Genomic DNA, 13,793 nt, shown 5'->3' on the forward strand with positions numbered 1-13,793 from the left:
TTATCCATTCATCTATCTATGGATCCTTGGACCACTTCCATAATTTGGCTATTGCAAATAATGCTACAGTAAACATAGGGGTGCATACATCTCTTCAAGCTTGTGTTTTCATATTCTTTGGGTAAACACCCAGTAGGAGAATTACTGGATCATAAGGTAATTCTATTTTTAATATTTTGAAGAACTGCCATACTGTTTTCCACAGTGGCTGAACCAGTTTGCATTCCCATGAACTGAGCACAAGAATTCTTTTTTCTCCACATCCTCTTCAAGACTTGTTTCTTGTGTTTTTAATTTTAGCCATTCTGATGGGTGTGAGGTAATAACTCACTGTGGCTTTATTTGCATTTTCCTGATGATGAGTGGATCAGCATCACTGAGTGGATGAGCATCTTTTCATGTGTCTGTTAGCCATCTGTGTTTCTACCTTGGAGAAATGTCTGTTCATGTCTTCTGTCCGTTTTTTTAAATTGGATTATTTGTGTTTTTTTGGTGTTGTGTTATATAGGTTCTTTATATATTTTGGATATTAACCCTTTATCACATATATCATATGCAGCTATCATCTCCTGTTCAGTAGGTTGACTTTTTGTTTTGTTGATTATTTCCTTTGCTGTGCAGAAGGATTTTATTTTAGTTAAGTCTGGATAGCTTATTTATGCTTTTGTTTCTCTTGCCTCAGGAGACATATCTAGAAAAATGTTGCTATGGCCAATGTCAGAGAAATTACTGCCTCTGCTCTCTTCTGGGATTTTTATAATTTCAGGTTTCACATTTAGGTCCTTAATCCATTTTGAGCTCACTTTTGTGTATGGTATAAGAAAATCATTTAGTTTCATTCTTTTATATGTAGCTGTCCAGTTTTCCCAGCACCATTTGTTGAAGAGGCTGTCTTTTTCCCATTGCATATTCTTGCTTCCTTTGTTGAAGATTAATTGACCATATAATTGTGGGCATATTTCTGGATACTGTATTCTGTTCCATTAATCTATGTGTATTTTTGTGCCAGCACCATACTGTTTTGATTACTATAGATTTATAGTATATCTCAAAATCTGGGATTGTAATATCTCCAGTTTTGTTCATCTTTTTCAAGATGGCTTTGGCTATTTGAGGTCTTTTGTGGTTCCACACAAATCTTAGGATTATTTGTTCTACCTCTGTGAAAAATGCTGTTGGTATTTTGATAGGGGTTGCATTAAATCTGTAGATTGCTTTGGGTAGTATGGCCATTTTAACAATATTTTTTCTCCCAATCCATGAGTGTGGAATATCTTTCCATTTTTTGTGTGTCATCTTTAATTTCTTTCATCAGTGTTTGGTAGTTTTCAGAGTATAGGTCTTTCACTTCCTTGGTTAAGTGTATTCCTAGGTATTTTACTGTTTCTGGTGCAAGTGTAAATGGGATTGTTTTCTTAATTTCTCTTTCTGTTACTTCATTATTACCATATAGAAACGCAGTGGATTTGAGGGTGCCTGGGTGGCTCAGTTGGTTGAGTGTCCGAGTCTTGATTTCAGCTCAGGTCATGATCCCATGGTCATTGGGACAAGCCGTGCTTTGGGCTCCACACTGAGCGTGGAACCTGCTTAAGATTATCTCTCTCCTTCTCTCTCTCCCCCCCACAACCTCTCTCTCCCACTTGTACTGTCTCTGTCTCTTAAAAAAAATGCAATGGATTTCTGTATATTGATTTTGTATCCTGCAACCTTACTGAATTTATTTATCAGTTCTAGTAGTTTTTGGGTAAGGTCTTTGGGATTTTCTATATAGAGTATCATGTCATGTGCAGAAAGGACAGGTTTACTTCTTCCTTACCAATTTGGCTGCCTTTTATTTTGTTTTCTTGTCTGATTGCTGTGGCTAGGACTTACAGCACTATGTTGAATAAAAATGGTATGAGTGGAAATTCTTGTCTTGTTCCTGATTTTAGAGGAAAAGCTCTCAGTTTTTCACCATTGAGTATGATGTTCATTGTGGATTTTTCATGGACAGCCTTTATTATGTTGAGATATGTTCCATCTAAACCAACTTTGTTGAGGGTTTTTATCATGAATGGATGTTGTACTATGTCAGATGCTTTTTCTGCATCTATTGGAATGATCATATGGTTTTAATCCTTTCTCCTATGATGTGATGTATTATACTGATTAATTTTCAAATATAGAACCACCTTTGCATCCCAGAAATAAATCCCACTTGATTGTGGTGAATGATTTTTTTAAATGTATTGTTGGATTCAGTTTGCTAATATTTTGTTGAGGATTTGTGTGTCTGTTCATCAGAGACATTGGCCTGTGGTTCTTTACTGTAGTGTCTTTATCTGGTTTTGGTATCCAGGTAATGCTGGCCTTATGAAACGAATTTGGAAGCTTTCCTTCCTCTTCCTTCGTTTGAATAGTTTGAGAAGAATAGGGATTAACTTTTCTTTAAATATTTGGTGGAATTTACCTGTGAAGACCTCTGGTCCTGGACTTTTGTTTATTGGGAAGTTTTTGATTATTGATTCAGTTTCATTGCTGGTAATTGGTATGTTCAAATTTTCTATTTCTTCCTGATTTAGTTTTAGGAGATTATATATTTCTAGGAATTTATCTGTTTTTCCTAGGTAAGCTAATTTGTTGGCATAAAATTTTTTATAATCTTCTCTTATAATCATTGTATTTCTTTTTTTAATGTTTATTATTTTGAGAGAGAGAGAGAGAGGGAATGGGGGATGGGCAGAGAGAGAGAATTCCAAGCAGACTCCATGCTGTCAGTGTGGAGCTTGACACGGGGCTCAATCCCATGAACTGTGAGATCATGACCTGAGCCAAAATCAAGGGTTGGATGCTCAACTGACTGAGCCACCCAGGTGCCCCACAATCATTGTAATCTAGAGGTGTCAGTTATTTCTCCTCTTTTGTTTCTTATTTTGAGTTCTCTCTCTTTTTCTTGATGAGTCTGGCTAAAGATGTAGCAATTGCTTTGATATTCTCAAAGAACCAGTCTTTTGTCTCATTGCTCTATTCTATTGGCTTTTTTTTAGCTTCTATTTTATTTTTGCTCTAATCTTTATTACTTACTTCCTTCTACTAGTTTTAGGTTTTTAATTTTTCTACTTTTTCTAGCTCCTTTAGGTGTCAGGTTATGTTTTTTGAGATTTTTCTTGCTTCTTGAGATAGGCCTGAATTGCTATACACTTCCCTCTTAGGACAGCTTTGCTGCATCCCAAAGATTTGGACCATTGTATTTTCATGTTCATTTGACTCCATGTTCTTTTTTAAAATTTCATCTTTTATTTCTTGATTGACCCATTCATTGTTTAGTAGCATGTGATTCAGCCTTCATGTATTTGGGTTCTTTCCAGATATTTTCCTCTAGTTGATTTCTAGTTGCATAGTGTTATGGTCAGAAAAGATGCATGGTATGATTTTGATCCTTTGAATTTTTTGAGACTTGTTTTGTGGCCTAACATGTGATCTATTCTGGAGAATGTTCCATGTGCACTTGGAAAGAATGTATATTCTGCTCTTTTCAGATAGAAGGTTCTGAGTATGTCTGTTAGACCCATCTGGTCCCATGTGTCATTCAAATCCACTGTTTCTTTGTTGATTTTCTGTATGGGCAATCTATCCACTAATGTAAGTGGGGTGTTAAAATCGCTTACTATTACTGTATTAGTGCCAATGACTTCCTTTATGTTTGTTATTAGTTGCTTTATGTATTTGGTTGTTTCCATGTTGGGTGCATAAATATTTACAATTGTTATATCTTCTTGTTGGATTGTTCCCTTTATGATTATGTAGCATCCTTCTTTGTCTCTTGTCATCGTCTTTGTTTTAAAGTGTACTTTGTCTGATATAGGTATTGCTACCCAGCTTTCTTTTCATTTCTAGTTGCATGACAAATGCTTTTCCACTCCTGTACTTTCAATCTGGATGTGTCTTCAGGTCTGAAATTAGTTTCTTGTAGGCAGCACATAGATGAGTCTTGCATTTTTATCCATTCTGTCACCCTATATCTTTTTATTGTAGCATATAGTCCATTTACATCCAAAGTAATTATTGGTAGATATATACTTATTGCCATTTTGTTACTTGTTTTATGGTTGTTATTGTAGTTCTTTTCTGGTCCTTTCTTCTTACTCTCCTCTCACTGCTGCTTTCTTTAGGGATATACTTGGATTCCTTTCTATTCATTTTTTTCATATATTACTGGTTTTTGATTTGTGATTGCCATTAAGTTTACATATAACATCTTATGCATATAGCAGTCTATATTAAGTTGATGGTTGCTTAAATTTGAATCCATTCTTACTCTTCTCCCTACCCCCAATTTTAGTATAGGGTGTAATTCTTTAGATCCTTTTCTTTTGTGAATGCCTTGACTGATTTTTATATATATAGTTAATTTTGCTGCTTTTGCGCTTCCTGCTTTTCTTTCTCCTTCTCGAGGTCTTTCCTTTCCACTCAGAGTCCCTTTAACAGTTCTTGTAGGGCTGGTTTAGTGGTCATGAATTCCTTTAGCTTTTGTTTGTCTGGAAAATTCTTTATCTCTCCTTCTATTCTGAATGATAGCTTTACTGGATAGAGTATTCTCGGTTCTAGGCTTTTTTCCTCCAGCACTTGGAATATATCATGCCACTCCCTTGTAGCCTGCAATGTATCTGCTGAAAGATCAGCTGAAAGCCTTCTTGAAGTTTTCTTTGTATGTAACTGTTTTCTTGTCTCTTGCTGCTTTTAAAATTCCCTACTATTACTATGTTTTGCCATTTTAATTAGTAGGTATCTTGGCGATGACTTTCTTAACGTTGATTTTGTTCGGGGATCTCTGTGCCTCCTGGATCTCACTTTCTGTTTCCTTCCTCAGAGTCGAAAGTTATCCACTATTATTTCTTCAACTAAATTTTCTGCCCCCTTTTCTCTCTCCCCTCTTCTTCAGTATTCTCTATAATGCAAATGTTATTATGCTTGATGGTGGCTCTGAGTTCCCTGAGTTTACTTTTCATTTTTGATTATTTTTTCCTCTTTCCTATTCTGCTTATTTGCTTTCCATTTTTCTGCCCATTGCTGATCCATTCTTCTGCTTCCTCTAGACTACTATTTACTCCCTTTAATGTATTTTTAATTTCAGGTATTGATTTCATGTCTAGTTCTTTTTTTATGTTTTCTATCTCTCTATTGAGGATCTCACTGAGATCCCCTACTCTTTTACTAAGTTCAGTGAAAATCTTTTTGAAGATTACTTTAAATTCTCTATTAGACACATGACTTAGCTCATTTTGTTTAGTTCTCTTGCTGTGATTTTGTCCCATTTTTTTCATTTAGGATGTATTCCTCTGTCTCTCTCTGATTCTGTGTGTTAGAGACATCAGCTATGTCTCTTGCTTTTGAAGGTAGTGGTCCTATGAAGAAGAGGTCCTGTAGTGCCCTGCAGTGCAATGTCCTCTGTCAACCAAAACCTGGTGCTTCAGGGGTGTCTCTTATGTGTGTTGCATGCACCCTGCTGTTGTGGCTGGGCTGCTTTTTCCTTCAGTCTAGTTATCTACAATGGTTCTCTTTACCTGTTGTAGGCAGAGTTTGGTCCCTGTGTTAGTGGGCCAGTCAACTTGGGCTTGAGTTGAATCAGACCAGGTATTTGTCAGAGATGCCATAGCACAAAACTACAGAGTGCTTTCTCTGTATTGGCCCCTGAGAAGTTTTTGTTGGTGGGAGGGGCTTGTAGTCAGAGAAGGTGTCTGCCCTAGCCCACTGTCGGGGCTGCAGTCAGACTGGCATGTGTAAGTTTCTTCCCCTCTCCCTAGGGCAAGAGTCATTTTGGAGTGGTCTTGGCCCCTATCGGGGCTGCTTGCACTGCCAGGCTCATGGCACCATTTTGGATGGTTCAGGCCAAGGGCATATTAGAGGATGCGGGTCCACAGGAGAACAGGGGGTGGGTTTCCCAGGGTTAGCAAGATTTGCACAGATCCATGATGAGAGGGGACCTGCAGCTGCTCAGGAAACTCCTGCCACTAGGCTGGAGCGGGCAAGTCCACAGGAGAGCATGGGGATGGACACACAGGGTCCATGCTGGTCTGCTGGCACAGACTGCCCAAAACCAAGGTCAGCTGGGTTGGAAGGTTGGATCTACAGAAGAGATGGGGGGGTGGGTATTATGGGCGCCTGTTGTTAGCAAGTTTTATGGGTTTCCTGTGGGCGGAGACATGGGGCCTAGGCCTGGCTGAAGGGGGCATGTTTTTGGGAGAAGGTGGGGGTGGGATACCTGTTACCAAGTTAAGTGGAGTGTTGGCACTATGTTGTTCCTGCAGCAGTCTGTGTAGCTGGGGTTGAAAGGATTGTGTCCACTAGTTCCTTTGTTCCTGGGGAAGTCTCCTAAAGATCCCTCCTCCTCCAGCACATGCTCTGAGATTAGTAGCTAAATCTCCTTCCCGTATATCCCAGGCCTTTTTCAAACTGCTACATGTATGCTGTATCTCTGAGGGGATGTTTGTTGTGTTGAGTCTTTCAGGATGGGGACTCAGTTTCTTTTTGTCCTCCTGGCTCTGAGCTGAGCCTGCTGATTTTTAAAGTTCCAGATGTTAGGCACCCTGATTGTAAAAACTTGGGAAATTATGCTGCTCTGGTTTTCAAAGCTGAATATTATGGGGATTTGTCTTCTCCATGGGGTGCCTGGTATGAGAGTCTGTTTCTCTCCTCTCAGTGCCTGCTGTGTCTCTCCTTCCTTCAGACAGTCCCATGGGCTCATTTAGCTCCCACAGTTTGCCCTTCTGACTTCTCTATGTTTACCGTGGAGAGACTTTTCTGCCAGTCTTTGGGTCATTTCTGGGTTATTTACACCAATGTGTGTGTTATTCAGTCATATCTGTGGGACAAGGTGAGCTTAGGTTCCTCCTACCTGCCATCTTCCCTGTAAGTTCTTGGGTGGTTTGATTTTTTTTTTTTTTTTAAGTGAAAGAGCTATAGAGAATATTTAAAAGAGCTTTTTGTTGTTGCTTTTTTGGTTTGAATCTGAAAGACATTAGGGAGTCTTGTGAGTAGAGGGAATTGAGGGCAGTATATTAAGAAAGAATCAATCACCTGGGATTCAAACACTGGTGCCTGTTTTCACCTTTCTTTCAGCTAAGTATTTGTTCCCTGACATCATTAGTTAGGAATGTTTGAAGTCTCTCTACATCCTTGTTGAGATCCACTCCAATCAATTTTTGTCAGGAAGAAACTGAGGCCTAGGTTGGACGAATGACTTGCTTAAGGTCTCAAACCTGCAAAGTGCCAGGATTTTATAATTGCTTTTTATGTATGTATTTGTGTTTGCGTGTATATGGGTTTATTTATATGTACATATTTACTTGTCTTACTGAGGTAATCAATATTAAGAGTTTGACAAACCTTCTATATTTTCTTATGCTAGTGTTTATTTTATCTTATAATAAATCAGGGATATATTTCCAGGTCATTAAGAATAGTTGAATTTATTTTTCCTACTTTAAAATTAAGATCTAGGGGCACCTGAGTGGCTCAGTTGGTTAAGTGTCCAGCTTCAGCTCAGGTCATGATCTCACAGTTCATGAGTTCGAGCCCCGCATTAGGCCCTGTGCTGACAGCTCAGAGCTTGGAGCCTGCTTCGGATTCTGTGTCTCCATCTGTCTCTTCCCCTCCCCGACTCGCACTCTCTCTATCTCTCAAAAATAAATAAACATTAAAAATTTTTTTAAATTGAGATCTAATTGACATACTATAAAATGTACTTGTTTAAAGTATATAATTCAGTGGCCTTTAGTATACTCACAAGATTGTGCAACTATCACCTTATCTCATTCTAGAATATTTTCATTACCCTAAAAGGAAACTCTGGACCCATTAGCAGTCACTTCTTATTTGTCCTCCCCTCAGCCCTCATAGCTACTGATCTACTTTTTGTCTTCCTACCTTGCCCATTCTAGACATTTCATATACATGGAATCATATGATATGTGGCCTTTTGTGTGTGGATTCTTTTCTTAGCATAACGTTTTCAAGGTTCATCTTGTAGTATCAGTACTTTTTTTATGGCCAAATGTTTTGTTGTATGGGTATACCATATTTGTTCATTCATTCATCAATTGACGTGTGGCTATTATCACTAATGCTGCTATGAACGTTTGTGTACAAGTTTCATGCAGACCTTTGTTATCATTTCTCTTGGGTGAAATTGTTGGGTTATATGGTGATTTTATGTTTAACTTTTTGAGGAATTCTTAAACTGTGTTCCAAATCAGCTGTACCATTTTACATTCCCACCAACAATGTATGAGATTTCCAATGTCTGCACATCCTTGCCAATATTTGTTATAGTCGTTTTGTCTATGGCTATCCTAGTGGGTATAAAGTGCTCTCATTATAGTTTTGATTTACATTTCCCTAATGACTATTGATATCAAACACCTTTTCATGTGCTTATTGGCCATTTGTATATTTTCTTTGGAAAAATGTTTATTCAAATCCTTTGTTGATTTTTTTTTAAACAGGGTTATTTGTCTTACTATTGAGTTGTAATAGTCCTTTATATTTTCTGGATACCAGTCCCTGATCAGATATATAATATGCAAATATTTTCATTCATTCTAGGGGGTATATTTTTATATTTTTATTTTTTTAATTTACACCTGAGTTAGTTAGCATATAGTACAACAATAGTTTCAGGAGTAGATTCCTTAATGCCCCTTACCCATTTAGCCCATCCCCCCTCCCACAACCCCTCCAGCAACCTTCTGTTCTCTATATTTAAGAGTCTCTTATGTTCTGTCTCCCTCCCTGTTTTTATATTCTTTTTGCTTCCCTTCCCTTATGTTCATCTGTTTAGTATCTTAAATTCCTCATATGAGTGAAGTCATATGTCTTTCTCTAATTTTGCTTGGCTCACCAGCTCCATTCACGCAGTTGCAAATGGCAAGATTTCATTCTTTTTGATTGCTGAGTAATACTCCATTATATATATATATATACCACATCTTCTTTATCCATTCATCCATCGACGGACATTTGGGCTCTTTCCATACTTTGGCTATTGTTGATAGCGCTGCTATAAACATTGGGGTGCCTGTGTCCCTTCGAAACAGCACACCTGTATCCCTTGGATAAATACCTAGTAGTGAAATTGCTGGGTCATAGGGTAGTTCTAGTTTTAATTTTTTGAGGAACCTCCATACTGTTTTCCAGAGTGACTGCACCAGTTTGTTTTCCCACCAACTGTGCAAAAGGGTTCTTCTTTCTCCGCATCCTCACCAACATCTGTTGTTGCCTGAGTTGTTCATGTTAGCCATTCTGACAGGTGTGAGGTGGCATCTCATTGTGGTTTTGATTTGTAGTTCCCTGATGATGAGTGATGTTGAGCATTTTTTCATGTGTTGGTTGGCCATCTGGATGTCTTCTTTGGAGAAGTGTCTATTCAGGTCTTTTGCCCATTTCTTCACTGGATTATTTGTTTTTTTGGGTTTTGAGTTTGATACGTTCTTTATAGATTTTGGATACTAATCCTTTATCTGATATGCTGTTTGCAAATATCTTCTCCCATTCTATCGGTTGCCTTTTAGTTTTTCTGATTGTTTCCTTCACTGTGAAGAAGCTTTTGATTTTGATGAGGTACCAATAGTTCATTTTTGCTTTTATTTCCCTTGTCGCTGGAGTCGTGTTGAGTAAGAAGTTGCTGTGGCCAAGGTCAAAGAGGTTTTTGCCTGCTTTCTCCTCGAGGATTTTGATGTCTTCCTGTCTTACATTTAGGTCTTTCATTCTAGGGGTTGTATTTTTACATTCATTTTTAGTATATGTGCTGCTGAAGCAAGCACCTATGTTTACATTCTTGATGGTATCCTTGAAGAACAAAAGTTTTAACATTTTGATAAAGTCTAATTTATCATGTGTGTGTGTGCATACATGTGTGTTTGTGGTGTCATATATAAGAAGTTGCTTAAGCCAAGGTCATAAACCTTTACCCCTATGTTATCCTCTATATATTTTGTAGCTTTACCTATTACAAATCTTTAGGTTTTTGTTCCATTTTAAGTTTATTTTTGTATATGGGATAAAGTAGGGGTCCAAGTTTATTCTTTTGTTTGTGTATTTCCTGTTTTCTCAGCACCATTTGTTAAAATGCTGTCCTTTCCCCATTGAGTGACCTTGGTACTCTTATTGAAAATCAGTTGACCATAGTTATCTGGCTTTAGTTTTGGAATCTCGGTGCTATTTCATTTGTTAATATGTTAATTCTTATGCCAGTATCAGACTGTTTTAACTATTGTAGGTTTGCAATAAGTTCTAAAATTAGGAAGTGTGAGACCTCCAACATTTTTTTTCTTTTTTTGAGAGAGAGAAAGGGAGAGAACAAAGCAGGGGGGCAGAGGGAGAAGGAGAATCTTAAGTACACTGACTTTACACCCAGTGCAGAGCCCAACATGCGTCTCGATCTCACCACTGTGAGATCATGACATGAGCTGAAATCAAGAATTGGATTCTTAATTGACTAAGTCACCCAGGGATCCCATGAGATCTCCAACTTTGTTGTTCTTTTTCAAGATTGTTTTGGCTAACCTGAGTTCCGGAACTTCTGTATGGATTTTAACATATTGTCAATTTTGTATTAAAAATAAAAAAGAGGAGCATCTGTGTGGCTCAGTCAGCTGAGCACCCAACTCTTGATTTCAGCTCAGGTCGTGATCCCAGGGTCATGGGATCAGGCCCCTCATCGGGCTCTGTGTTGAGCATGGAGCCTGTTTAAGATTCTCTCTGCCTCTGTCTCTCTCCCCTGCTTACATGTGCGTGCTCTCTCTCTCTCTCTCTCTCTCAAATTAAAAAAAAAAAAAAAAGGCATGTGGAGTTTTGATAGGGATTGTGTTGAATCTCTAGATCAGTTTGGGAAGTTTTGGCATTTTGACACTTTTAAGACTTTCAACCCATGAACACGGGTTATCTTTTGGCATTTAGTTCTTTTAACAATATTTTGTGGTTTTCAGTGTACAAGTCTTGCACTCTTGTGTTAAATTTATTCCTAAGTATTTTATTCTTTTTGGTGCTATCTTAAGTGGGATTATTTTTATTTTTAAAATTTATTTCTATTTTTTAAGTTTATTTTGAGTGTGTGTGTGTGTGTGAGTGTGAGAAGGGGAGGGACAGGGAGAGAGGGAGAGAGAGAATCCCAAGCAGTCTCCACTCTTTCAGTGCAGAACCCGATGCAGGGGCTCACAACTGTGAGATCATGACCTGAGCCAAGATAAAGAGTTGGAGGTTTACCTGACTGAACCACCCAGGCATCCCTGGAATTGTTTTTTTAGTTCTACTTTTTTGAGAGGGACATTGCTAGTGTATACACATGTAATTGACTTTTGTTTATTGATATTATATCCTGCAGACTTGATGAACTGGTTAATGAGTGTTACTAGTTCCCTCACCCCACTGGATTCCTTAGGATTTTCTATGTACAAGATAATGTCAACTGCAAATATAGTTTTATTTCTTCCTTTTACTACTTTTTCCTGTCTAATTATCCTAGTTAGAACCTTCAGTACAATGTTGACTAGAAGTGGCAAGAATGAACATCCTTGATTTGTTCCTGATTTTAGGGGTAAAGCTTTCAGGTTTTTTTTTTTTTTTTAATTTTTTTAACATTTATTTATTATTGAAAGACAGAGACAGACAGAGCACAAGTGGGGGGCGGGGCAGAGAGAGAGGGAGACACAGAATCCGAAGCAGGCTCCAGGCTCTGAGCTGTCAGCACAGAGCCTGACACAGGGCTCGAACCCACAAACCGGGAGATCATGACCTGAGCCGAAGTCAGATGCTTAACCAACTGAGCCACCCAGGCGCCCCTAGAGCTTTGTTTTTTACCATTAAGCATGAAGTTTATGGGCTTTTCATAGATCCTTTTTATCAGGTTGAGGAGGGTCCCCATCTATTCCCAGTTTATTGAGTGTTTTTTTTTATCATAAAAGACTTGGATTTTGTCAAATGCTTCTTAATTGTCTATTGAGATGATCATATTGCTTTATCTTTTATTCTATTAATATGATGTTGTACATTGGTTGATTGTCATATCAAGATGGTTGATCCCATCTTGCATTCCTTGTCAATGGCTTATATTTCTTTTTATATGTGACTGGATTCTGTTTGCCAGTATTTTGTTGAGGATTTTTGCATCTATAGTTGTCATAAGGGATAGTGATCTTTTCTTGAGATGTTAACTCATTTTTAATAGGCCGAAGGTAGTCCATAATATGAATGCATTGCTCTGTTGAGGAATATTTAAATTGCTTTTTTTCCTGTAATAAGCAGTGCTAAAATAAACACCCTTTCACATACTTACATACATATTCATTTTATTTCTTTAGACTTTTAAATATATGGTTGCTTAGTCAAGTGTATGTTTATGTTAAATGTTAACGTTTCTAGATTACCTTCCAAAAATGTTATAGCAGCTTACATCTCTCATCCCAGAGAGAGATGTGGTTGTTCCCCCATACTTTCTCCTGCATGGGATAACCTTTTGAATTTCTTCCCAACTGTCAAATATTTTTCATTGCTTCAATTTTAATTTTCCTAACATGTAACAAGTTTGAACATTGTTCCCCATGACAGTTGCAATTTACATTTCTTCTATAAACTGTCCATTTATTTGCTTTGTCTATTTTTTTTTAAATTGGATTGTTTTTGTATAATGTATAGGACCTTGTGTACATTAGGGATATTCACCATTTATCAGTGATGTTTTGCAATTCTTTCCTCTAGTTTTGATTAGTTAAATGTATCAATCTTTTCCTTTCTAGCTTGTAGGTTTCTTTTTACAGTTACCACCTCATGCATCCCTAGGTTATATAAATTTGTATATATTTTTTACAAATATTGTATTTCCTCCTAACAAATGGCTGCAAATCTCTTTTAAGTACACAAGCTAAATAAACCAATCCAGAAAGATGCTTACAAGGTACTTGTGATAAATCTGCTTTGATGACAGAGGGAAAGAAAATCCCAGGGCTTGGTTTTGAAGGGGTTGACATTGTTGCAAGGCTGAAGACCTCAGGGGCGCATACCCGGGGGGGGGGGGGGGTGTGAACTGGTCCATTTCCTGGAGATGAGGCCTCCTCTGAAGAACCCTAGCAAGAATTCATGGGATGCCTCAGCAGACTCCCTTGGCCTTCCCACACTGTTTGCAACCAGCTAAGCCATGCAGCCAACCAGCTAAGTCATGATAAGATGATGTGTGTTAAACTGCAAAACAACCTTCAGAACCCATTCCTGCATTCCCTTTCTCTTCACACCCTTAGTACCACATGTATACTCTCTTCTATGCTATTTTTTAGTCCCTAACACCTGTGTGGTAGCATCTGAAATAAGCTTTGGAGAAACATGCTGTGTTCCTAGAGCGGCAGTCCTGGGGTTGGCTGGACAACCTTCTGGGAAGTTTTACGATCCAAATTTTAGAAGTTTATAGTGCTTGGTGCCAATTTGCTCAGTCAAAGGTGGAGGCTGCACATATGAGAAGGAACTAGCAGACTGTTCTCTGATTCTATCATTCAAGGGATTGTAGTTTGGACAGAAAGCCATCTACCTCAGAGGAGTCCAGTCTTCATAGAATCATAAAGTTAGGACTTGAGACTATGTTCAAGTTGCCTTACATTGGAGGAAAGCCAAGCTCAGAACTCCGCATTCTCACTCATTGCAGGGGAGCTTTTTCTTTATAAGGACAATCATCCCTGACTCACACATCTGACTGTTGGATAAAATATACCTGGTCCCTTTTCTTTTCTCAGGAGGGGAGAGGATGGCAGTAAAGGGACAGACTTAAAAAA

This window comes from Panthera pardus, unplaced genomic scaffold, assembly GCF_024362965.1.
Source record: "Panthera pardus isolate Hobbes unplaced genomic scaffold, ASM2436296v1 HiC_scaffold_16, whole genome shotgun sequence".
Lineage (NCBI taxonomy): Eukaryota > Metazoa > Chordata > Mammalia > Carnivora > Felidae > Panthera > Panthera pardus.